This window comes from Anguilla anguilla, chromosome 2, assembly GCF_013347855.1.
Source record: "Anguilla anguilla isolate fAngAng1 chromosome 2, fAngAng1.pri, whole genome shotgun sequence".
Lineage (NCBI taxonomy): Eukaryota > Metazoa > Chordata > Actinopteri > Anguilliformes > Anguillidae > Anguilla > Anguilla anguilla.
This window is the reverse complement of record NC_049202.1, coordinates 57898761-57925692: the sequence shown is the minus strand read 5'-3', so window position 1 is coordinate 57925692 and position 26932 is coordinate 57898761. Positions and strand designations below refer to the sequence as shown.

Sequence of the window (26932 nt, the reverse complement as noted above, 5' to 3'; positions counted from 1 at the left end):
GCATAGGACTGGTACTGCCCCCCATGCATTTTTTTATCATATATATCACATGCATCATATAATTGTATTGACCAAGCCTCCCCCCCACCATAGCACTTCCAGGGAGAAACTCTGAGAATAAGGGAAGCTCCAGAAAATGACAGGACTGATGCCTCCCTCAGGGGTTCGAGTGCGCACATATATTTATTCAGAATTTCTTTGATTGTTAGTTTTACACCGTATATATGCTGACCAAGGCCGAACTGATTACGTGATCCTGACAAAACCACAGCGCCCTCATCCGTCGGAGTGTGCCTGGGAATGATGAATACTGGACATTTTTGCGAAACTGTAGACAGTAATATTCCATATTACAGAGACGGCTGTTTTTGTAGAGTCCCCCCCCCCCCCCCCCCATTTTCAGCTGTGCATAAGTCAGTTAAAGGACGAGCTTAAAAGTAAATCAAAGCAATAATAAAAAGTATAAAAAGTTAAATATTTGGTTGCATGGTCCTTAAATGCAGTAATGAATCGCTCATGCATTTGACTGGATATTAAGCCAGAGAGTGTGTGGGACGTAGGGTGTTCAGAAACTTTTGCTGAATCCCTGAATTGAACTGGCCTTATAAACCACTCGAATTTTAAGCAAGTCCATCAGCAGGGGTCGCTGCCGACTGAATCATCCCTAACCCAGCGTTCAGCCAGCGATGATCACTCCCCGTCACAGGCGAAGCTATGGGATCACGCACTCTGCGGCCCATTCACGCGCTACAGCGATTAAAAATGGTTCCCACAGGCGACCCCGAAAATAAAACTAATTGGGAATGATGAATTTAATTTTATATGGCAACCCCGTTACCCTTCAAGCGACCATATTACATTACACCGACATGATGGAGGTAAGGCATGTATGAAAATGGACTGGATGCGCGCGTGCAGAACTGCAGGCGTCCAAGTGTTTCCCTGCGCAGTCAAGGTCACTTCTGCTTCCGATCGCTCCTTGGCCGTTTAGCTTGTGCGGGGTCACGGTCAGATTAGGCCCCTTTAGTAAGCACATCAGAAGTTAGCTCCGTATGTTACGGATTATTGTTCAGTTTTGGAATGTCAATTGATTTTGTTCAGGGTGCTAACTCGCGACCAGTTTAAACTTGTTCCGCAACATGATTGTGGTCAGAACTGGGGTTGACATGCTCTGGATCAGATGTTTGGTACAGAAAATGGAAAGTGATGAACCGCTTTTGAATGGCGTGCTCCCCGCACGGTTTCGCCAGTTCGTGTTTAACCTGGATGCATGGACATGTACAGGCACAGAGACCGTCAGACTTCGACAGAAACTAACTTACTGCTGTAATTGTGTTGGAATGGGGTTTTCTGGGGTGGTGGGGCCCAAAATCCCCAGCTGCACCCCTGGTTCTGGGTGCTGTTAAATTGGGTCTTGAGGCTATATATCGAACAGGGGTGACATTGTGGGAAAATCTGCCAAAAGTGATCCAGGGGGTCATAGTGGGGGGAAATGAGTGACTGCTCGGAGCCCCAAGCACAGCGAGGCTCAAGGGACTATACATTTTGCTTCTGGAAGGAAGGCCACAAGGCTGCATATGCACAGGGCCCAGAATTTTGGGGTACACCCCTGAAAGTACTACACCCTTGAAAGTGCTGCACCCCTGACCCTGAGAGTTTCACACCCCTTGAGAGTCCCCTATACCCCTGAGAGTGAGCAACACCCCTGAGGGTGCTATACCCCTGAAAGTGCTATGCCTCTAAGAGAGTGCTATACCCCTGAAGGTTCTACGTCCCTGAGAGAGTGCTATACCCCTGAGAGGGAGCAACATCCTTGAGGGTGCTGTACCCCTGAAAGTGCTACGCTCCTGAGAGAGTGCTATACCCCTGAGGGTGCTACACCCAAGAAAGAGTGCTATACCCCTGAGGGTGCTACCCCCCTGAGAGTCCACTACTCCCCTGAGAGAGTGCTGTACCCCTGAGGGTGAGCGCTCTGTATATATATATATATATATATATAAATATATATAGAATACAGGTTGCGTGTGCCTTAGGGCCAACCGAAAAACAAGATTGAATGTAAAATCAGAAATGATTTATGTTTAGATCTTACTGGAAGCTTATGATGCCATTTTCAAGATCAATGCAAATGGGATTTTTCTTGTTCTAGGAATGGTAATAATATTCATCTCAAAAAAGGCTTTCTGTGGGCTCTGTTGTGTAAACTTCCCCTTGTGGCCAACAGAGGGCAGTGTTGCCATAAAAGTGCCATAGCTCCTTAAACTGATTTCTTCCTTGTATGCATGTGCTTGTGTGTGCATGTGTATGTGCCTATGTGCTTGTGTACGTGCCTGTGTGTATATTTTTTACTAGACCCCCCACCAACCCCCGTTAAATGTTTTCCGTTACAAGCCCAGTTCCTTACCCACTGTGCTACACTCCGTCCTGCTATGCAGCAGTATTATCAGCAGTGCTAGCAATGCTAGCAGTAGCAGCAGTACTAGCGGTAGTAGTAGTGCTAGCAGTAGCCGTATTAGCAGTAGCAGTAGTAGTAGCAGTGCTAGCAGTAGCAGCAGTCCTAGCAGTAGTAGCAGTAGTAGTAGTGCTAGCAGTAGCAGTACTAGCAGTAGTAATAGTCTTGTTGTGAAACTGTCTGTCAGGATTGCTCATAATGATTGTGGTGTTCCAACCCACAATCATTAACATTTCTGAGTTTTCCTTGAAAGTTAAAACTGCCTAGCAGCTACATTGGCATCGTTGCCCTTTAATTTACAAACATATAATTATTTATTTTTGTTAGCTCTGTTGTTATTTTTATTTATTCCTAAACATATTATATTTGCAGCACTAAATTTGTATGGCCTTTTGAATTTAAAATGAAAAAGATAGGGGGTAAATGGGAGGGAGGGAGAGATTGAGAGAAAGAAAGAAAGACACAACAGGAAGACACAAGCAAACTTGGTGCCCCAAACAGGAAAAGATGTGATCGCTGTGAAACAGAAATGTAACTCTCGCTTTGGCAACACAGTGCATGTCATACCAATAAAGCACCTTGAAACTGAACTAGAGAGAGATAGATAGAGGGAGTGAGAAAGAGAAAGACAGAGATGGTGTGAGAGAAAGAGAAAGAGAGGGAGTGAAGGAGAGAAAAAAGATGCAGTGAGTGAGAGAAAGAAAGAGAAAGGGAGAGAGAAAAAGATGCAGTGACTGAGAGAGAATGAAAGGGAGAGAAAGAAAAAGATGCAGTGACAGAGAGAATGAAAGAGAGGGAGTGAGGGAGTGAATGAGAGAAAGGGAGGGAGAGATGCTGTGTGAGTTCTGTGTGAACGGCTTCCAGGGCGTTTTTCCCAGCACTGGTGGGGCAGGCCTGTGGTGATCACTGCGCAGTAATTACACACTCCAAACCCACTACACACACGCCTTTGTTCTTCATCCCCACCCCTGTGTGTGTGTGTGCGTGTGTGTGTGTGTGTGTGTGTGCGTGTGCGTGCGTGCGTGCGTGTGTGTGAGTATGTGTGTGTGTGTGAGAGAGAGAGAGTGTGTGAGTATGTGTGTGCGTGTGTGTGTGTGTGAGAGAGAGAGTGTGTGAGTGTGTCTGTATGTGTGTGCTTGTGTGTGTGTGAGAGAGAGAGTCTGTGTGTGTGTGTGTGAGAGAGAGAGAGTGTGTGAGTGTGTCTGTATGTGTGTGCTTGTGTGTGTGTGTGAGAGAGAGTGTGTGAGTGTGTGTGTGAGAAAGTGTGTGAGTGTGTGTGTCTGTATGTGTGTGTTTGTGTGTGTGTGTGAGAGAGTGTGTGAGCGTGTGTGTGAGAAAGTGTGTGAGTATGTGTGTGCATGTGTGTGTGTGTGTGCGTGTGAGAGAGTGTGTGAGTGTGTGTGTCTGTATATATGTGCTTGTGTGTGTGTGTGTGAGAGAGATTGTGTGAGTGTGTGTGCGTGTGTGTGTGAGAGAGAGTGTGTGAGTGTGTGTGTCTGTAAGTGTGTGCTTGTGTGTGTGTGTGTCTGTGTGTGCATGTGTGTGTGAGAGAGTGTGTGAGTGTGCGTGTGTGTGTGTGTGAGAAAGTGTGTGAGTGTGTGTGTCTGTATGTGTGTGCATGTGTGTGTGAGAGAGTGTGTGAGTGTGTGTGCCTGCGTGTGTGTGTGTGAGAGTGTGTGAGTGTGTGTGCGTGCGTGTGTGTGTGAGAGAGTGTGTGTGTGTGTGTGTGTGTGTGTGAAAGAGTGTGTGTGTGAGTGCATGTACGTATGCGTGTGTTAATTTCCCTGTTTTTTAGATCTTAATCTGTAATGAGCTGAAAGAATAGACTGATCCCAGATCAGCACTCCTACTCTGAGATGCCTCATGAACACAGGCTCAGATTTTATCTGCTGTGTTCAAAAAGTCATCTTCTACGCCCCCCCCCCCCCCCCCCCCCCCCCGTTCTCGCTAAACCCCCAACCCTTCCCCAGCTCCAGCTGAAAATCAAACTACGTCTTACACACCCCCACACTCCCACCCCCCCCACCCCCCCACTCCCCACTCCCCACTCCCCACTCCACCTCGAAAGTGATGCCATGATGTCATGTTTGGATTTCTGGACAAAAGGTGAGGTTTATGAGAACTGGCATTGTCCATCCTGGCAACATGGGCGTGCAGCGGCAGCAGTCTCGGCACATGCCACTGATGTCATGTGACAGCCCCACCCGGATCATGTGACACATCACATATGGTAGATGTTCTTCCATTGAGGCATTGAGGGGGGGCGGGGTTCGGGTTTTACTAGGAGCCGTTTAGAGATGTTGAGCCGGGGGTAAGAGAGAGGATATGGAGGGAGATGACATCATCTCCGTTGACTGAATGACAGGAATGGAATGGGGGGGTGGGGGGAGGGGGAGGGTGGGGACAGTTTTGCAAGAACACTCCTAATTACAGCAAAACAAGCCCTATGTTTACACACACCACAGACACACAAATGCGCTCCTGCATGCACACACACACACACACACACACACACACATGCTCAGTGTGACAGTAAGTCCCTCCCCCAGAATGATTCCATATGACAGTAACCGGTTCCATGTGTGCTGAATCTGCTGATCTCTCGCCCGACCGGCACTGAGACCTGGGACTGAAGGACTCAACATCTCACACACAGGAACAGCTTACAGGCGAGTCTGTTTAACACAAATAGTCACAGTTGACAGTTTTACACAGGTACACAGTCACAGGTTAGTCTGTTTCACACACAGGTACAACTTACAGGTTAGTCTGACTCACACACAGGAACAGCTTACAAGTGAGTCGGTCTCACACACAGGAACAGCTTACAGGTGAGTCTGTTTCACACAGGTACGCATGTCCAGTTAACCCAGTGTGCAACATTGAGGTCTGTCCTACACCCCCTCATGTTTATCCCCCCGCCCTCGAGAATTCCCCCCCCCACCGCATTCTCAGCCCCCCTCCACCGTTCCACCATGCATAGGTGAGGTGGTTTTGCAGCTCCACTGAAATGCGTATGTTTTCCACAACACCTTCTCTCAAAATGAGGAAGTGAGCACTTCTTACTTCCCTTCCCTGTCTGTATATTTTTTTTAATGATCAAAGAGCTTCTTTGTCTAAACTCCCGCAGGTGACGGAACTTGAGTTGGTTTCTCTTTCCTGACTGCTGTGGCCAGACCCTGGTTTCCTGTGCTCACAGGAATTAAATATTTTTGCAATGTACTGTAAATGTGAACATTTAAAAAATATAGTAAATATATCTCCACAGCATTGTATTTTTATATATTGTGCTGTGTCTGGCAGTGAAGGGACTCTCAGTCGCTGCTTTTCCACAATCAGTCCATCCCGGTCCAGCCTGTAAAAGCTCCGGAAAGTTTCATTGCAACGACTTACAACGCTAACCACTTTGCCTGTATGGTGTTGGGTCTCAGGGGCACCAAAATCGCTCTAAATCCTGGAGTTTCAACAAGGGGGTCTGCAGAGGTACCGCAGGGGGTCTGCGATTACAATCTTAAACTTCCCCCCCTACCCCACCCTCTTCGATGGGGAGGTCACTGGATCAAAACTGTTCTGAAACCCCTGCTCTAAATCACCCCCATTGTAATGGCCCCCTGGTGTTAACATCAATAGCAAGTTCCCTGTGATGACCCCCTTCCTCGCTCACAGCTGTGACCCACCCCTTTACCCTGACTGCCCCAGAGGAAGAACAGCGGGATTAGAGGGAGCACAGACTTAAAAAGAATTGTGACTGAAACCCAGAACTAGAAGCGTCTGTAAAAAAGCATGTGAATGCTAGCATGCGTTAGCTCACCTGGCATTGCATAGCTGTGAAAATAAGGCTAGCATGCATTAGCTCACCTGGCATTAGCATAGCTGTGGAAAAAAGGCTAGCATGCATTAGCTGACCTGGCATTAGCATAGCTGTGGAAAAAAGGCTAGCACACATTAGTTCACCTGACATTAGCATAGCTGTGGAAATAAGTCTAGCACGCATTAGCTGACCTGTCATTAGCATAGCTGTGGAAATTAGGCTAGCACGTTAGCTCGCCTGGCATTAGCATAGCTGTGGAAATAAGGGTAGCACGTATTAGCTCACCTGGCATTAGCATAGCTGTAAAAATAAGGCCAGCACACGTTAGCTCATCTGGAATTAGAACAAAAATGGAAAGCTGTGGAAAGAAGGCTAGTGAACACATAGTCTTGGCTCCCTCAAATCTGGCCCACCTGTGGTGTGTGCCAATGCTGCTGTTCCAGGGCAAATCAGGGGCTCTAGAGCAGAGCAGAAATACTCAAATCTGACCCTCAAGGCCAGTAGCACAGCTGGTTTTTAGTCTTCCCCTCTAATCAGGACTGGGAGCACCAGGAATGATAAACCTCAATCAGTGGCCAATCAGTGGCATTAATTGATCAATCACCTATCAGGTAGTAAAGGAAATCAACAGTACTGCTGGCCTCATGGGCCATATTTGAGTATCCCTGGTGTAGTCTCTCTTTTGTGCCTTATAACTGTCTGTAATTGTTTTTACTTTGTTTTGTTTTTTAACCAGATTTATTGATTTATGTTGTGGTGATCCATGCCTATTCTTTCCCATGTCATGACTCCTTCTGGGGTGTTATGAGTGTGTTCATAAATCTGTCAGTTTCAGTGCACCTGTAAGTATTACCACATGCAGAGGATCAAATATAAATCATATTATATCATTTTGACCTTAAGCACACAGATGATTTAACTTTATGCTTTCAGCAGATGGTCTTTTCCATAGCTTACATTAAACAGCTTTCTAATACAATCACATACAGCTGGATGTTTACTGAAGCAAATCGGGCTAAGTACTGTGCTCAATGATATGTGATGGCTGTGCCCCCCCTCCCCCTTGGGAATCAAACCTGCAAGCTCTCAGTTACAAACACAGTTCCCGACTGACTATATAGCACAGCTGATCAGCTGAAGTTGACTTGAAGCAATGGCCAGACTGATGTATTGGTTCATTTTGGGTCACTTTTGAGCCGAGACTGCAACCTCCCCCCCCATTGCCAAATAAATGTAATGTAATGATTCAAATATAGTGAATTCCTTTTTTGCTTTGTTGCGGTCATGATTCGATTTAAAAAAAACAAGTCTGCAAAAATCACTGTTCTGTTTTTTGGCTGCATCACGGTTTTGAGACGCTGGTTGAGCTGAGTTTCACAGCAACGCTCCTTGTACAGGGCTCTCAAAATTTTGCGCTTGTGCCCACTTGGAGGGACACTGTCCCACAGTGATTTTTTGGAAGGTCCCCCAGCATTAGAAAACGTATGATATAATTACGGCAATCGTAGCTTTCTATGTGCAAGCACCCGTCCAGAATTATTTGTTTTTCATGTTTTTTTCACCGTTTCTCATTTAAAACACGTATAAAAAACGTTAAACAATGCAGGATATGGTATGTATGAAAAGCTTACAATGTCATCTATCCAGTGTTGTATTTTATACCCAAAGATTAACAGAAATTGAACTTTCCGAAGCCTCAAATTACAATTCTTCTATGTATACCAGCAAGAGGGTTATTCTTGCTGGTATACATATCATACATCAATTTTACACTTTTTGTGTTCTTTCAACTTGAGTACTATGAGTAGCACCAGACAAAATGATAGATAGATATTAAACCTTTTCGAGAGGTATTGTGAAATAGACTGAAAAAAAAATCACCCCACCAAGCCATCAGCACTCACCCCACCTCCCCTGGCTCACTACTGGGGGCGGAGGGGGGGGGGGCGGGGAGGGGGGCGGTTTCCAGCGGTTCAGCAACTGTGACGTTCTAGACCCGCCTGCAGTGATGTTTCCGTAAGGGCCGTGAGAGCCGCCACTCGACAGCGAATGTGGAAAAATAAGTGACGCGAAAAGGGCAACGGAAACAGGTGAAGTTCCTGCTCCAGGTGGAAAGGCACGAACCTTCTGAATTCCATCCGCCGCGCGCTGGGTGCGTCTGAGCGTGCCTTTCCTACCCTGCTAACAACTGTGGAAACAGCTAAACAGGCTGTCCAGGCAAGTTCCCTATCTCTGACAGACCTCCAACAATGCAATGCAGGCTGAGAAAGAGTGCCTGTGTGAGTGTGTGTGTGAGAAAGAGAGAGAGAGAGAGAGAGGGAGAGAGACAGATGAAAAGGCCTCACTACAATTCAGAAACCTGAAAAGCAAACCTTATTTCCTTATTTCAAGTTGTTTATTTCCACATTATTATGTTCGTTTTAGGTTTTAGGTTCAGAAATGACTGGAAGCCAAATGTGTGCCTATCCCCCTTGGCAATTCATTCCATGAGTCTCAAAAACCATATATTCCACCATGCTGAAACTCAGGATACAAGGGACAGTCAATAAAAAAATAAAAAATTATATATATATATATATATATATATATATATATATATATATATATATATATATATATGAACATATTTCAGCATATTTCACTGCTTTCGTTATCCAAGAGACTTGTCAAGAATGTCAATAAATTTTATACTTAATTTTGGCAGGTCTCAGGAGGCTATAGACCAAGAAAGGACCTTCTGTAGACGATGGACACTAGGTGGACACCTGTCCTGCTGGAACACAGCATAGAACAGTCCTGCAGAACCTTCAAACCGGTGCGGTCCACTGAACTAGCGCATGCTTAATGTGACTTAAGATATTGCCTGTTAGATGGGCGAAATATACACGCCTTTATTTCTTTTTTCACATACCTACAGGAATCTGGCAACCCGTACAATATTAATAAAATCTGGCAACCCATTTTAGTCTCCCTTATTGACCCCACCTCCCCCCCAGTTGGGGGTGGGGAGGCACTGCTATGGAGCCTTCATGCATGTTACATTCACATTCAGGCATTTGGCTGACGTTCTTCTTCCCCACAGACTCTAAGATAAGAGCGTACCGTACAGGTTTAGACAAAGAGCTGAGCTGACTCCAAGCCTTGCAGCGGAGAGCAGTTAATGGATAAACCCACAGTAAAAAAAATAAACAGATGCCTACAGTGCAAGGGGGAGATAAGCAATGTGCAGTATATGGTTTCAGATATGGCATACAGGCAGGGACAGTAAACTCCATAATAATAAATGCTCAGGGTTCAGTGTTAGCACAGCCAAGATGCCCTTGACCGACCCTGTGCATTTTTCAGAAGTCTCTCTTGCTGACCTGACTGCAGTGAGGAGCTCACTCCACCCCTGGAGTATTGAGAAGCGGGACACGGTCGAGGGTGTCTCTGTAGGGAGGGAACAGTAAGGAAAGAAGTGGATAAGGAGTGCAGTGGAGTGGCCTGGCATGGGTGCATGGGCTGATAATAGATCACAAGTGTGTAAGGGCTGATAATAGATAAGCGTGTAAGGTTTGATAATTGAGGTACAGTATGTAAATTTTACAACAGATCACAGGTATGTAAGATTTCATAATAGATTGCAGGTAAGAGAGTACTGTTTCTCCAGCTCATTGCTCTTCTAGACCTCTTACTCTTGACTGCCAACAGACCAGATCATCTCCTGGTTCCAGGAAGAACAGTAGCCGGTCCTAGTGTGCCGTGTAGGACCTTGTTCTCTCATTTTAACTCCTGAATTTGCCTGGCTGGACTAACACTGCACCTCATGAACAGCTATTCCCTAGACCCTTTGAAGAATAGGTTGTTTTAGAATGTTTTTTTATTTTTTCCCCTCAGAATTCCTAGTCAGTGTTCTAGAACTCCCTTGCTTTCAGTTTCCAGTGATGATTGCTATTTGTGATTTCACACCTTAAAGGGTTGAACTCTGGCTTTGCCAAATTCAGGAATTTCTAGTTAAGGCTGTACGCAGACATTCTGAAACTGGTTGATTCATATTCAGTTAGATATTAATTGATCTCTTGTGCCATCTCACGCTGTTTTACAGTAAGGAGAGCAAAAACAGAAAGGACAAATTCCAGAGAAATATTGCCACTGGCACTGCCATGAGTCTGTTCTTCTGACAACCAACCAAATAATTTCTCTGGGCAATTAATATTTTGAGCGCACACTATCTTACTACTTAACACTACTTAACAATCTGATAAGTATTTGAAATGATCGGAGTGTGAAACTTGCCAGTGGTAAACTGCCCCAGGGGAAAAAAGGGCTAAAAATCTGACTTCGACTTCTTAAATGGTGACAGGGATCGCACTCTGCCACAAATCTGTGGGGGTCCTTCAGCCTTGTCAAGACCCAGGAGTGGCTGATGATCCATCGCTGTGGGATTTACAGTCTGCTTATTTCTGTCTAAATCAGAGGTGGGCAACAAGGGCCGTATCTGTTTCTGGTTCTCGTGCCAACTTCCGGCCTTAATTACTTAATTAACCCCCAACATTTAAGCATTTTAAGCCACATGATAAGCGTATGAATGACAGCTGAAGACTGTGCTGTCCCTGTATGAAACGTTTTACTGTGATAATCCACAAGTGAACCAGTATTAGTGCATACAGCCAGTTAGCTCAGCTTAATTGGTGGAAATAAAAACCAACACACTGGTCATACACACTGGGCCTCCGGGATCGGAATTGCCAACGCCTGGTCTAGATCAATCCAGTTTGTGGTGGAGCAGACCAGAACGTGTGCGCGTGCGCTGGAGCGTGGGATAAGTCCGTAATAAGATGGATGTAGAGACAATTTCGCTTGGGAGCGCTAATGATCAACCATGGTTTTTCCACAGGGACCCTGTCCCATGGCGTCTTCCAGTAGTTCATCAGGACTCCCTACAGCTTAACCTGTCGGACAAAAACCGTGCCTTGGTTTCCGTTAAAGAACAGTAAAAAAAAAGGGAATTACAGAACACAAAAGCAGGCTCTGCGAAACAAGCAACAACACGCCCTTGGACTGTTTTTTTTTTTTTTTTTTTTTTTTGCGCGCATATAACTTCAAAATGAGCCGATTAACCTGGGCAAAGTCTGGAGGAAAATAAAACGATCAACCAGCTCACAGACAAGTTGATCAAATAAACGATATCCTACCATTAACCCCAATGTCTGTAAAATATAATTACATGCACAGGAAGAACACATTTTGCATACTTTGATTATATCTTAATTACAACCCTACAGTACCACAACTGCAGGACTGAACAGGACTGTCAATTTAAAGATATTGTTCCGCACAATTGGCCACGGCGCACGGAATTCCACCAATCAGAGACTCGAGAGGCGGGATCAAGGGTGTTCAGGTTGTCTTTACAAGCCAAAGACAGTATTGTAGATCGGTCCCGATTCTGCCGCGCCCTTTCTTGGTGTCGGAGAGGTGACCGTACGCAGGTATACAACTGACGAGCGCGCGATCCGTCCGAAACTGGATTGTGGATTACAATATCCAGAGCAATCTGCAGTATTTATTTCGGTTCTTTTCGGAGGAGGGATGGAATAGAAGCTAAAAGGAATCGGTAAGGAAAACTTAATTTTTTGCAACTTTCACTTAAATAAAGAACACTCTTATTGCTCTTCCACGCGCTGTTTCTGTTTGTTCACCAAAATCCGAACTGAAATTCTCGACAGGAAGTGTAGGACCTTGGCTTGCTACTAGTAGGACGGTTTACTCTCATTGAAAACGTGAGTTTTCAACTGGGTTTTAAGAATTACTTCGCCTACTTCCCGCGAAAGTGTCCCATTTCGTCCTGATATAACCCTGTCAATGTTTTCCAGACCTTAACTTCCAGTGCAGACTTCCTCGCGATCGTTGGGGTTCGTGGAGGCGTGCGCGCGTATGCTAGATGTGGCATCGGTCGTGTTGGCATGTGGTTATGATAACGCAACGCGGAGTTACAAACCATTCCAAGAAATCTGAGAGTGCAATGTCAAGATCTCAAGTTGTTTATCGTACAGCAACAAAGAAGTAACACATTCGGATTTAACTACATTGCCTATTGTTATTTTTTGGTGATGGCAAAATTCGCAAATCGCTTGCCAAAAGTATCAAGAGGGTTTTTTTATGTTCAGAAGAGAGTTTCATTCTGAGAAGAGGCGGCATTGACGTTTGTACCGAGGTTTCTGTATTTATGAATGTTATCTGACGGTCGACACACTGTTCATGAGACGCACCCTGTGCGCGTACGAATTGCCCTGTGAAGCGAGGCTATAAAGTTTATTATTTAGCGTTATGCGTCAACTAAGGTATGCGCTATTTCCTTTAGATCTAAAGCGGACTCTGTGCTTCGAACAAAGACACGGAAAAGCAAACATGGTATTTTAACATCAAGACGGCATGAACGACAAGTTTAAACAGTGTGGTATGGTCAAGATCCATTGACGTTTCTTGCTTTTACTTTATGTACTTTACTTTACTATAACAATGATGTATCGTACAAGCCGTCCACATTAATCTATAACTACGGAGGGCAGGTGACAAAAGCGCCAAACTCCTCTCATAAAAATGAAGGGGTTGTTTTTTGTATGTAACGTTGAGCTATTTTAATACTACTGTGTTCCTAAGAAAAGCGATTCCACTGAAGAAGTAAACTCTTGGGTGCCGTACGCTGATAGCGTTGCAGAAACGTTTCGCGCTTGCTTTGGCACGGTTTCCTTTCCTCGTTGCTTTTCGGCATACTTCTCTGGACAAGTATGCTGTCCTCAGACCACGAACGTGCTATCGCGTAATAAAACAAGGACGCATTTCTTACCGCTCCCCTTTCTCACTGATCCCAGATCAGGGAGCGACCGTGAAGGGAGCGGTCATCGGCACTTTCGAGTTGCGTGGCGCTGATCGGAGATCGGCGTTACTGTGGGAACGGAGGGCGAGGGAGCGGTTTGGAATGCAACCGGAGTATCCAACAGCGAAGCTGCCTCACTATCAGTGAGAGAGTCCTGTTTTGTAAGAGGGAGAGAAAAAAAGAAAGACGACAGCCTTGCAGCTTGGCTCACGATATTAAAACCTGAAAGACAAGACCTGAACACCAAGCGCACCGATACCGGCTTTCAGATAACGAGCGCTCAAGCACGCCCTCGGGAAGCCAGTGGTAACGCAGACGCCGCTGCAATGCAAAGAAAGGCGACCTGCGAACAATGAATCTTCCAGCCAGTCCACATAGCGGCATAGCAGTCCAATTCAGCGCTGAACCCTAGTATATCAATGGCGCGGGTTGCCAAATTGGAGTGGAAATGCGGATCCAGGTTTTCAAAAACTCAAGGGAGGGGGGTTTCAGAGTGAAAATGTAGGCCCGTTAGTGTCAATGACAGATCTGGGGAAAAGTTGTGCCAGTTGCGAAAACATGTATGAGAATCAGTTTAAGAAGGATTTTTTTTTTAGCCATATTTAGTGTGGAATGTAATTCCAGGTGTCCGGTGACATCACTGACGGCTCGGTAGTTTTCTTGTGATGGCGATGGAGGAGTTGTCTTTCGTGTTGCTATGCAAGCACAAGGAAGAGAAGACTGGTAATTGCGTGTCGGTCTCTCTGGTTTGGTCCTGTTTGTGTGGGTTAGCAAACTGTACCTTGTGTATCTGGCAATAATGATATGATAGCTTACATTGATTGCAACCTCGCTTGTGTTTACCAAGGGCAAGCGAGCGCACCATAACAACGGTCTGTGAGCTACTGCACGTTTTCCTTCGGTGTTGCTCAGGGGTAAGGGGCTGGTCTGTAATTCTCCATCTTAATGTGTGTTCTCTTACGTAGTTACGAAACCCAACCAAAACAGTCGTTCATACTCTAAATAAACAAAAATGTAATTTGTGTGCCCGAAGAAGAAAGAGTAAGCTTCGTCGTTTTATTTTCTCCCCTTGGGTTAGTTCGTATTTGTCTCTTTTCCTTCTTACTCCTTACCTTTTGTTTTTTTTTTAAAAAGTCAATGGCCTTTGTGATGCCTCTAAACTCAATTCATAATTATTCCTCTTAAAGGAGTCTGCCTTGTTAAAAAAGTAGCTTTTGGTCTACTCCCTTGATGTTGGCATTATTGACATGACTGACCTTGGGAATAATATTGTTAAAAGTCTCCTATTGATTTTAATATCATCAGTTATACTGTCATTACAATCTCAGTCCTGATCATGGTGCGTGTGTGTGTGTATTCCTCCTACATTAGCACAGATATAATCCACTGTTTATGACACTATCAGTTCAGAGGACATAGTCAATTTGATAGCATTCATTAAGCAGATACTCTATGTTCAATCTGTTTACACATTAAATCGTATGGGTGTGATTTACAAAAAAGAAATTAAGTACTTTGCCTAAGTATACAAAGGGCAGTGGACCATATGAGATTTGAACATAAAGCCGGTGCACTGTAAACCCAGCTTTTTTTTACCACTATACTACACCAAATACTGCCAGTTGTGCTTGTGACCTATTCAAAATGTGAATGTTATTCAACCCTTTGAAGAGTAGGTTTTTTGGAATGTTTTTTTTTTTTTTTTTAAAGTTCCAAGTCAGTTCTAGAACTTCACTGCTTTCAGTTACCAGAAGTGAGAATGTTCAGTTAAGAACACTGTAATCACATGAAAGGGTTAAGTGAATTTGAGTGGATGCACTGTATGCATTTCTTTTATATCTAGTATTGTTGGCTCTTCAGCAAATGAAAAAAAGAAGAAGTTGTGGTTGGCTATGTTCCTCCTAGTCAGAACCTGAGGTTAGTCTGTGCAGGAATGAGGACTCCCCATTTTTGGAAAGGCACACAGTGTGTTTGGGGAAGCGAAGCGGATAATTAAATGGTGAATGTGAGGTGGTCTTTGGTACCCCACATTGCTTTGGAGGAGGTGCCATGCGTGCGTGCCAATCCAAGCCCCTGTTATTTGACTAAAATGACTCAGTTTCCGGGTCTGAACATTTACTCGACTGCAGTTTACACAACCAGATGTCTCGTGTGGTCTTTCTTTAAAGGAAGTGGTCTTTGGGGGGGGGGGGGGGGGGGGCAACTGAGCAAGTTGTTTTTCAGCTTTGACTTTACAAAATGGGCACATTTGCGAATGTTGCATTAGCAGACATGACACGTGATTGTATGGGGGACCCTGTAGGGCTCTCTTTGCCATTCTGCTGGTGTCAGAGGACCGCTTCTTTCCTCAAGTTGTTCGAGGGCTGACGCAGGTGCGCGCGCACACCCAAATGAACTAATCAACTAACCGGGGTCTTCAGTCAATGCTTCTCGATTGCTTGAATCAGATGTTATAGTGCTGGGCTGCTATGACTGCCTGTATCCACTCAGCCCCCCCCCCCCCCAGATAAGGTTAGACACCTGTAATTCAGTGACTTACACCCTTAACATTTAATGTTCACCTCCGTTGGAAGTGTTGCTTATTGTTTCTGGATTCCTTTTGGAGTCTCTCTTTCTCTCTCTCACTCTCTTTTGGTGTCTGTCTCTGTCTCTCTGTTTCTGTGTCTCTCTGTCTGTTTCTGATTTTGTGTCTGTCTCTGTCTCACTCACCTTTGTACTCCTTTCTTTCTTCAATTTTCTCTTTCTTTCTCTCTCTTTCTCTCTCTCTCTCACTCTCTCTCCTCCTTGCCTGTGGCAGCCCTCAGGGAGAATTTTACCTCATTGTCACTGTGGTGTTGTGCACACAGCCAGCCCCTGACCCCCCCACACACACACACGCAGTGTATTGCCACTGTAAACATTACTATGGTGTCCCAGCATGCTTTGCTGTGCAGGCCATATGGAAGGGAATGTTTCCTGTGTTTGGCCTCTTAGGTTTCTGCAATAAGGAAGAAAACCCTTCATCTTACAACCTGTCTTTTCTTTAAGGGGAAGAAAATCACATTGTAAATATACAGCAGAAATAAAGAGGAGAGAGAGGGAGACAAGGGAGGGTGGAAATAGGTGTGGGACTGTTTCTGTAATGACAGGTTTCTGTCTACTGACTCAGTTTTGTTCTTGTAAAACACCCTAAGTACGCACAAGCACACGCTCGCGCTCACACACACACACACACACGCACCCACACATACACACTCACAGGGATACACAGATACACATAAACAAACAGGGACAGAGAAAGATGTCTTCCCACATTGAGATTTTTAGTGTGCAAATCATTTAAAGTTAGCATTATTTATGACATTTTGGCACTGCTCCCGACTTGACCCTTTGACTGTAACACTATAATGGCCTCGAGACTGTGTTTGAGACAATAGCCCCTTTTCCACCGTAGGGTCGAACGGTTCTGAGCACAGAGAAGAACGGTTCCAATGGTGTTTCCACCTGGAAACGGTTTGGCGCGGGACGCTTACATACCATGCCCGGCACAATATTTTCGGCACGGTTAGACAACCGTGCTCAGCGCAGCAGAGCCGTTCGGGTGGGCAAGCTTAATGACGTATTCACCGATTGGTTTCACATTACGTCAGTTTTGTGACTCCGCATACGGTCTCTTCACGTCCTCTTCCGTAAGCTAGGTCGGTAGAGAAGCTAATATAAATAAAAATGCCACTCAAAAATCATATTCCGTCATAGCAACAAGGTAAACCTGACAATAGCCCTAAGATATGCCTATACAGCAGTGAAAACGCTGCTCACTGAATAACGAAATAAACGAGACAAAGTTTAAAAAAATGTTACCATGTTATTCTACAGTCAATATCTGGGACTAAATATTGAATAAATACCTTACCATTGGTTTTACTCGTAGAGATGTTCATTTTGAGACTGAATGGTCATATATTGTCTTGGACAATCCGTTTGTGAAATATACGCGCATTTGTGATGCCTGGGTACCTTCCAAAATAGCTGTGCGTAATACCACACGTGTCGTTTACGGCGTTGTCGCTCTTTTTAGTACAGTCTGGCTTGATTGACAATTCATTTATTCAGTAGGTGAGAGTATCAGCTTTCTAATGATGTATAACATGTCTAATTCTGCTTTTGGAATATTTTATGTTTTATAGGTCAGCGTAACCAAAGATTTTCTTATCATCGCATTCACTTATTCATTCACTCTGTGGTAGCAGTAAAAGACACTGCGCCTAACGAAACATTGTTAACGATTTTTTGTAATTTATAGGAAAAAACTATTGTTATTGAGGACTTCTGGGCATAGCTAAGCCATATATTTGCTGATAGACCTATCTGACATCATTTTCTGGAGCAAAACAGAAGCAGATTGAACTGTATCGTTGATTTACTGTCTCTGTCTCCATCTACTGAACACAGATAAAATTTCATCATTGCTATGTTATTACTGCTCAAAATATTATGTGTGAAATGTTTTGTATGTAAAAATTTCCAGGTGAAACTGACACTGTCCATTCACCACAATTGCCTAGCTGACATTCCTCCTCCTCCTTCGCACCAGGGCAGGAATTCAGCAGTGGCCTTGTAAATCCAGTCTCGGGACCCCGCCCTAAAGCTGTGTGCAGTGCGTAATTCTGCGGCAGGCGACGGCTGGGTGTGGCACATGTAGGAACCAGGGCTTTGTAACACTTGAGGTTACGGGTTCAAATCCTGGGCGGGTGCCACTAGCGCTGTAGTGCGCGAGCGAGGAGCTTAGCCTTAATGACCTCAATATGACATAAGTGGATAGAATGTTTAAACTGTATGAGCGGTGCAATCCTCCTGGATACATTGTAAAAAAAATCTTTTTAAATTTCAATGCGGCTCCAACAAGTAACTTGGGTGCCTTAAAATCTTGAGTTGGACAAACAACAACGGATCTTTAGTTCTTCATACTTCTTCTGTATGAAGAACCATTGTTTGCCTAACTGAAGATTTTAAGGTTATAGCTAGGTTACTCGTTATTTTAAGTGACACACTAATTTTTTTAAAGGATGTGATGCGGTGTATTTCATCTTCTGTCACAAAAGGTAAAAATAGGAGAAAAATGTGGATGCTTCAAATATGGTCAGGTTTGATGACACGTGCAATGTGATGATTTTCAGTTTAAGAATATTTATTTGGGGGGGGGGGGAATCACACAGTGAAACAATGCGACAGTCACCGTTGTCACTAATGAGTTGTCCCCGACGACCAATGCCGTGGCGACGCACGCGAGCCTGGTGACAGCCCCGGGGTCCAGACAAAAGCTCCGTCTGTCCTCTCATGTCACGTCCTGGCGCAGATTCATCTCTCCTTGTCCCCACAAACACTGGCTGCAGTTCATATAATATTCATTATATTTACACTGTCCCCACAAGCACTGGATATGATGCGGATAATATTCATTACAGTTACACTCTCCCCACAAACACTGGCTATGATTCAGATAATATTCATTACATTTAGACGCTCCACTCTGACTTTGTTGACTAAATGAGGCTAAGGCGGTAATGGCTGAGGTAGTGTTGTACATCAAAGAGCGGACTCAAAGAAATGCACATTTTTAGTGTTTTCTTCACATTCAGGCAATTGGGCATCATGAGGAAAGCTTTATTTTTTCCTGCAGAATGGCTGTGTGTAGCATTGTGTGTGCGGGAGATGAGTGTGTGGCAGTGTGTGTGTGTGTAGGAGTGTGTGGGAGAGCAGAGTGGCAGTATGTGTGGGCTCTGCTGAGCTTTTGTGGCTCATTAAATTTTCGGCTGTGTTTGGGCTTTCATTTCCTGTAAAGGACAGCGTGATGCAGAAAAGAATGCCGTGTGATGTGGGTAAGGGGGGGTAAAAAAAGGGAAGCCTTGACAAACAAGAAAATGAAGCGTCTTCTTAAATGGGGCGGCAGTGTACCATAATGGTTTGGGAACTGGCGGCATGGCTCTTAAGATTGCAGGTTTCATTCCCAGCTGGGCCACTGCCGTTGTATCCTTGAGCAAGGTACTTAACCTGAATTGCTTCAGTTTAAAAATAAAAAAAGAAGAAGAAAAAAAGTGCAGCTGCATAACTGGGTACTATGTAAAGAATGTAAGCTGTGCAAGTCGCTTTGGTGGAGAGAGTCCCCACAAATGTAGCAAAGTGAGAATGCACAACGACAGTCTTGTACTCTTTGCCAGCTGAAAACCAGGCAGGTCCAGGTGAGATTCAAATATTAATACTGGAAACAAACTGGCCTTTTTTTCCATCTTCATGATTGGGTGGATGCAAATAATCAATTGGGGTAGAAGTTCCCAGAAGTTGTAGTCACCTGGAAAAATGTACATGCCTGCATAGGGTCAGCGTCATGTATAAATTCTGTATGTTTTATTTATTTTTATTTTTTTAACACACATTGACAGTTCTCATCTGGCACTGTGTGCTGCCAGAAGTTTCATATCTTAAAACTGTTAAGCTGTGAGATCACAAATATGTTGTTAGCTGAACATTCTAATGCTCATGTCGCAGTCACTATTGGTAACTGAAAGCACTGGAGTTCTAGAACACTGACTTAGAATTTTGTGGGGGAAAAAACATTTTCCATCAAAGAGCTAAGGTTGGTTGGAAAAACCCAAACGATGCTTATCGGGCGAATGAGAAGTGGAAACAGAAATGGAAGTGTGAAAATGCGCACTGAAATTCGCTGCTCGGTGACTGCTCTCTCTCCAGCCCCCCATGGGAATAGCGACACGCTGGTCTGTTCCCTGGAACAGCATGGAACAAAGACACCATGGAGGCATATGCATGTCCAAAGAGAAAGGGCATCACTTTACAGCAGGGGTGTAACCTTAGTATATACAATTTGGGGGGACTTCCTTTTCTGTACAGTTTGTGAGCTCAGAATTAACTCAATGTGGCCTGATCCTGAAGAAAAACCACAAGATCAAGATGAACAAAATAGCTGCTCTCTGACTAATTTAATTAATTTTACACACCATCTGAGTTTTCAAGCAAGACTAATATACACTATTTACTACAGACGAGTTGCGATTAGTTGACTTGCTGTTACCAGGCTACAGTTTTGCTATCTTGTAATGCACTCTGGATGCTCCATTAAAATAGATTTTTGTGAACAGGTTTTAGTATGGCACATATTAAGGAATGTATTTGTTTTCATATTTAATCAAGAAATTGATGTCAGTGTCGAGTGGTGGACCATTGCTTTCCAACTGTCCTCTGAGATTTTAAACCGCTTTCTCATAAAATCTGGTGTCTCGCTATTGGGTGAAAAAATGGACTGGATGGAGGTGGGTAAGATGCTGTCGGTGATGGGTCGTTCACCAATGAATGACTGCCTCATCATTGATGGATGGGTCCGTCTTACTCGCTGGATTATGATTGGTCTGGATGCAGCGGTGTGAGCTTGGCCAGAGTGTTTCTCACGGAGGGGAGGAGAGGATGGCTGCAGTCCCAAAAAGAGGAACTGTGACTCTGATTCCTTACTGGAGGGGACAGATTGAGCATTTCTCCACGTTGCTTGGGATGCGTGTCCTGCTGAAGGGGCTCTGTTATGGGATGTCCCCCCTGCTGAAGGGGCTCTGGTACGCGACAGTGGTTCACAGTCACTTCTCAGTGTGTGATTGTAATACAATGGCTGCTGTGCTGATGCACGTATACGTGCACTCTTGTGCACACCCTCTTTCTTTCTCTCTCACACACACATTGGAGTATGCACACACACACACACACAGGAGTAAGTAAGCATAAGTACAGTCTACATTACATTACAATTCTTTGGCAGACGCTTTTATCCAAAGCGACATACAATAAGTGCATACCAAAGGTCATTGGAGCAACTACAAAACACAGGTCCGATAAAGTACAATGCTCATTTTGTACAGTTATTCATAGCCATGAACACATTAAGTCCAGTTCACACAGTAAACATTACTCTGACCTAACCTATGCTAAGTCAAACTAGGAGGCATGACAAGCTACAACATCAAGATAATGATACAAAGTACAATAAGTGCTGGATGGAGGTACATGTAACATGAAAGTGGCACAGGAGGTTCATGTGTAGCATGAAAGAGGGGGGGGATTTAATTGATAGAAATGATCCCAGTTTGGGAGTGCCCTGCAGAGTGGTGATAGTTATTTAGTCCGGATATAGTCTGGAGAGATTTGTGTTCAGGCCACAGCGAAAGATGGGCAATGAGGGAGAGGTTCGTAGGGGACAGGGAATTTGTTCCACCACTGGGGAGCTTGGGTGGAGAAGCTCCGTGGTAGAGACGAGAGAAAATCCTTTACCCGCATTTGTGTGTGTGCTTGCATGCGTGCGTGTGTGTAACACTATTAGTGTGAGTCTGCGTGTGTTTGTTTGTATTTCGTGGGTCTCCCTGGACAACACAGAAATGACAACAGTCATGAGCTTCTCAATATAAGTCTGGTTTCAATTAGCTACACACACGCAACCAATTCCATTACGGCTGGGTGGGGGTGTGAGGTGATTTGGTCAAAATTGGTGTGTGTTTGTGTGACAGGATGTGTTTACCATGCAGGGTGTGTGTGCGTGTGTGTTTGCGTGCGTGCATGTGCCTGTTTATGTGTGAGACACTGTGCAACTGAGTGTGTATACACAAATGAGTTTCATCCAGAAAAAAACAGCAGTGATGAAATATTGACACATCACAGTAATTGTATCTAAACAAAATCTGGTAAATGTAGTCCTGGTTTCTGGTTACTATGAGTTAAATGAGGACTACAAGCAGGAGGGTAAATTCCGGTAACTGCAGCATTTATCTGTAATGGTTTATGGTTAGAGCTTTAAAAAAAAAAAAAAAGTTCAGTGACCTCCCTCCAAGTCAGGTGATGATTATATAAAAAAAATCAAAAACGGAGACTTCAAATATCTGAGCTCTCTAGACTCCACCGGAGCGACTGTAATCAGCAAAGTCAAGGCTGTGAGATGATGGCTACTTTGCAATGATGCAAGAAATCTCTCCACCTCAGCTAATGTGTGGTGAGGGTTCTGGCGCAAAATGGCTGCCGTGCATTTCCCAGGTGGGTGTTACACATTGTTGGTGGGTAAGGTGAGTTCCCGCTCATCACTGTAAAGCACTTTACAGCGTTCGGAAAAGTGCTACATAAGTGCAATGATTCATTCATTCATACATTCGGTAAACCGCCACACGTCCTGCAGTGACCGTGAGGGAGTGTTTGTGGAGGCGAACTGAGAACAGGCTGCGTGTAGCAGGGTTGCGCTCGGTTCACACTTTCGCTTCACTTAAATTTTTTTTTTCGTGGTGTGAGCACTTTGCGTGTACCTGCAGAGCGACGGATTCTGCGAAGAGACTGCAGAGAGCTTGCAAAAGGGCTTTACTGAAGTCTCAAAATATAAGCAGCCGTGTGAGAAGGGGACTTTTGGGGGGGGAGGGGTGGGGGGTGGGGGGGGTGAGGTGGGGTGAGGTTGGGGGGGGGGTCTCTCGACTTTAATTACATTAAATATTTACAGCAGTTCCCATCTCGCAACAAAGAGCAACACAATCGCGGACGAGGGCCTTGGCTCTTGGGAAAGTTAAGAATGTTTCCAAGAAGAAATGTAATACATCTATGGAGGGAACAGCCTAACTCTTAGTAACTTACACTTCATGCCTTCAAATTGTTAGTTTTTAGAGTATAAGATATCGCAGCAGTAATGTTTTCAGTGTTTCCAAACTATGCATGTACACAAAACGTACTGTACAAATATAACTTCTCAAAACTGCCTGCACACCAAATTATTGTTATCAAAATAATTATAACTATGTTTATGCCATTATAATTCATACAAACTAGGCAGACAATTTTCCAAAGTAGTGCTACCTATTAAACTTTTTTTTCTGACTTTGGTCTGCTAAGTTAAACTGCTTAGAAGACATTAGTTACATTACATGCGTATCTCATTTTGACAGTTAGCAGATGCTCTTACGAAGATTACTATTTTACATGCAGTCCATTTATACAACTGAAGCAGTGCAGGTTAAGTACCTTTCTCAGGGGTATGGTGGTGGTACACCCACCAACGAATGAAACCTGCAACCTCTCAACTACAAGCCCCCTTCCCTAAACAGGAGACTGGAGCTTCATGAAGAAAAGAACATTCTAGCCAGACATAGAAAAACAGAGATGCAATCTCCACAATGACAGAGTATGTTGCTAACAACAAATAGGGAAAATGCCACTGGGGATTGGAGGAAACTGACAGAAAAACGGGTTCTCGACAGATCCCTGACTGGAAGTCTGGGAGTTCAGAGGGGGTAGAGGGGTGACTTTGGGAAAAGGCAGGCCTGGTCTGGCTCCGGGCTGGGGCGGCTCTCCAGACCGCCAGCTGATCCTTGTGGTTTGAGCTGCAGTAAGACGAACAGGAAGGAGAGGGGAGAGGAGGGAGGAGCTGGCTGATCCCTCCTGAGAGCTAAAGGTGTGAAACACACACACACACTCACATGCGCACACACACTTACTCACACACACACATGCACACACACTCACATGCGCACATACACTTACTCACGCACTCACATGCACACACACTCACATGCGCACATACACTTACTCACACACTCACATGCACACACACTCACATGCGCACATACACTTACTCACACACACACATAAGCCGCGTTTCCACCGCAGGAACTATACCCCGGAACTAGGAACCTTTTGAGGAACTCAGTGCGTTTCCACCGCAGGAACTAGGGTCTAAATTTAGTTCTGGGGGCTTTGTTTTACCCCCCAAAACGATCCTGCTCGGGGGGTAGTACTTTCCGAAAGTACAGGAACCTTTTGGGTGGAGCTTGCAGCGCTGAACATTTCTGATTGGTCGAGTACTCGCAGCATTTGTGTTGTATTTATTTTCCGCCATTACCCGCCATGTTTGAAAATATGCAGCGGCAAACCAATTTATTTTCATAATAACTTCAAATCAAACTTGTACGTTATGCGGCGCAGTAGCCTAGTTTTGGTTATAGCCTGTCAACGTCTTGGAATTATAACGTGTGCTCTTCTGTTCTTTTCTTGCTTTAGTATTCGTTTTATAAAATGCTAAGCATTCGTGCTGGGACAGCATATTACGTAGGCTACCAATACATTCAAACGGATTAATTCGGTTGCTGAATATTTTCTTCCGGATTTTCTTTGTTAGCCCGTTGTAATTGACTCAAAACGTTTGATAGAGTTATGTGAGGTATGCGGTAGTTCTGCATAATTAACATTGGTGATACAGTACAAGCAAACTGGAAATCACCATCCGCACTTTTTATCCGGGTAAAATAACAGGTTAATTCTAGTAATCTTCCCTTTAGCTTTTTCAGACTGCCGTAATTTTACTCAATTTTACTGCCATTTTTCAATTCCACGAAAAGACCAGGAAGACTATGGACTAATTTATGGTGCATGGTTCGCATCTGGAGGGCACACTTCGCTGCTCGACTAGCAGTAACTTCGAAGGAAAGCAAACGGTGGCTGTACCACTACTAAATTTACATTTTCACGCAAGTCCGAGTTTTCGTTCTATTCTTGTCATTTTGCCATTAGCCTATATGGAATTGACGACGAGAAAGTAATCAAACAGCAAATTGTTTACAACCTGTGCATGTTTTCTGCTGTTGTTGCCAGTTATATGTGAATGCTTTCTGTCGCTTCGGATGTCAAGACATGAAAGCGAATGTTCGCATAAAAACATAATGAATGTGTTTGAGAGGATATATGAAAATCAATAAATACAAAAGTAACCATATATAGCCATTGTTGGTAACCCGTTGTATAAGTGGAATAAACCCCTCCGGGCTGTCCCGGTTATTAGAAAATAATGTAGGCTACTTCGGTGGTAGTATGGGGTTACGGAAGAAATCATATGACAGACGGACCGATGACAATGTTGCTATTTCATACGTCAGTGGGCTAATTTGCCTAATCTTCGCGGTACTTTAGACCCCGGTGGAAACGCAGACAACCATTGGCTGAAGGAACCTTTTAGTTCCTGGTAAAGTAGTTCCTGGGACTGAAAGTTCCGGGTAATTTTGGTGGAAACGCGGCTATACACACACACACACTCACATGCACGCACACTCGCATGCGCACATACACTTACTCACACACACACATACACACACACACACTCACACACTTGCATGTGCACACACACACTCGCACACACACTCATATGCGTACAGACACTTAATCACACACTCTCATACACACTCGCACACACACACTTACTCACATGCACACACACTTGCATTTGCACAGACACTCACATACTCATGCACACACACACACTCGCACACACTCATATGCACACAGACACTTAATCACACACTCACACACACACACAGTCAGAGTACACCCATCAGACAATGTGTCTCAGGTCAGTTGCACCTGTCATGACATTTGAGCTGAGGCACAGAGTTAAACCTGATTTCCCTCTGCTGTTCTGCCTGTCCTGCCCCATCCACACATTCAAATTTTAATTCAAACGATCTTTAACAGCACGACAAACACGTTTTTATTACCAATGCAGCGAGAACAGAACTACAACACATCCTACTGCAAAAGAGAACAGTAATATTTCTGCCAATGATATAAATGGGAGATTGTAACAAAAGTAAAATGTTATTTTGGTAAGACTGTGACATCAGGGCTTTAGCACTGGGGAGAAGGTGGGGAGAAGGTGTTGTTCAAATGAAGTAACATATCAGTCCTGTAGTTTAAAGTAGTTTGTGTGATTTCATTGATTTTTATATTTTATTTCACCAAAGGCTTACTTCTCTGCCTCCATATTTTCATTTCCCTCTCTTTCTCTCCCGTCCTCTTTCTCTCTTCCCTCCTCTCTTTCATTTAGCCTCTGTACGCCTGACCACACTGTGTGTGGGCTCCAGGCCCAGCTGCGTGTGAGGCATCTCCCTGTCGATCAGGAAGTGTGTCCCCGTTTGTGCTCAGTGCGTAAACTGTTTGGAGGCGCTCAGCGTGTGGTCCAGCCTTGTGTGAGGTGCGCAGCAGTGTGTAGCTTACACGTTTACCGATGATTCATGGCGCCTGTGTCATGCACGTGGTGTTACGGTAAAGGGAGAGTTAGACGTGCATCAGTTCAGTGTGAACGCAACACCGAACGTTCTTCAGATGTTGGGTTGAGATATGGATGGTGAGGTGAGTGGTGCGAGGCAGTCTTCAGGGCTGATGCTCACCACGCTGCTTTCCATGCAGTGGTCCCTTCTCTGTCTGCTGCCCTCTCTGCTCTCTGCCTGTCTGAATAAAGCTGGAGCATTTATGAAATTAGATGGACTGTCCTGCCCTCCTTCTATAAAAAAGATGGAAATTGAATTTCAATTTCCACTTGTTGAATACAGGCAGGATACTATTTTTTTGTCCCTTATATGGACACACTCATGCGCACACACACACACACACCGTCTCCATGATTCTGGGTGAGGGTCCTTAAACCCACTTATAAATGTACACACACACACACACACACACACACACCGTCTCCATGATTCTGGGTGAGGGTCCTTAAACCCACTTATAAATGTACACACACACACACACGCACACACACTGATTTCAAGTTAGAAGCAAATAAGCTTTAAGATGAAATGATGCTGCATTTAACCTGGAGTGGCAAAAACTCTCCCAGACAGGCAGGAAGCAGGAAGTAACAGCAGTTTCAGTGAGTGGAGCGGACTTGTACAGAGCAATAAAAACTATTATTAATGCTCTATAAATTTAATAAAATGTCAGCTGCCTATCAAACCAAATCTAATCACGGTAACCCAGC

At 44.4% G+C, this 26932-nt stretch overlaps 1 protein-coding gene across 1 annotated transcript in view; it reads left to right on the top strand.

Moving 5' to 3' along the window:
* Positions 1-11654: 11654 nt before the first annotated feature.
* The window catches only part of lpar2b (lysophosphatidic acid receptor 2b), a 31462-nt gene continuing 16184 nt past the window's right edge, over positions 11655-26932 (top strand). Inside the window, exon 1 of the mRNA XM_035405627.1 lies at positions 11655-11859. The gene's annotated coding sequence lies outside the window, so the exon portion shown is untranslated. The remainder of the gene's footprint in view (positions 11860-26932) is intronic.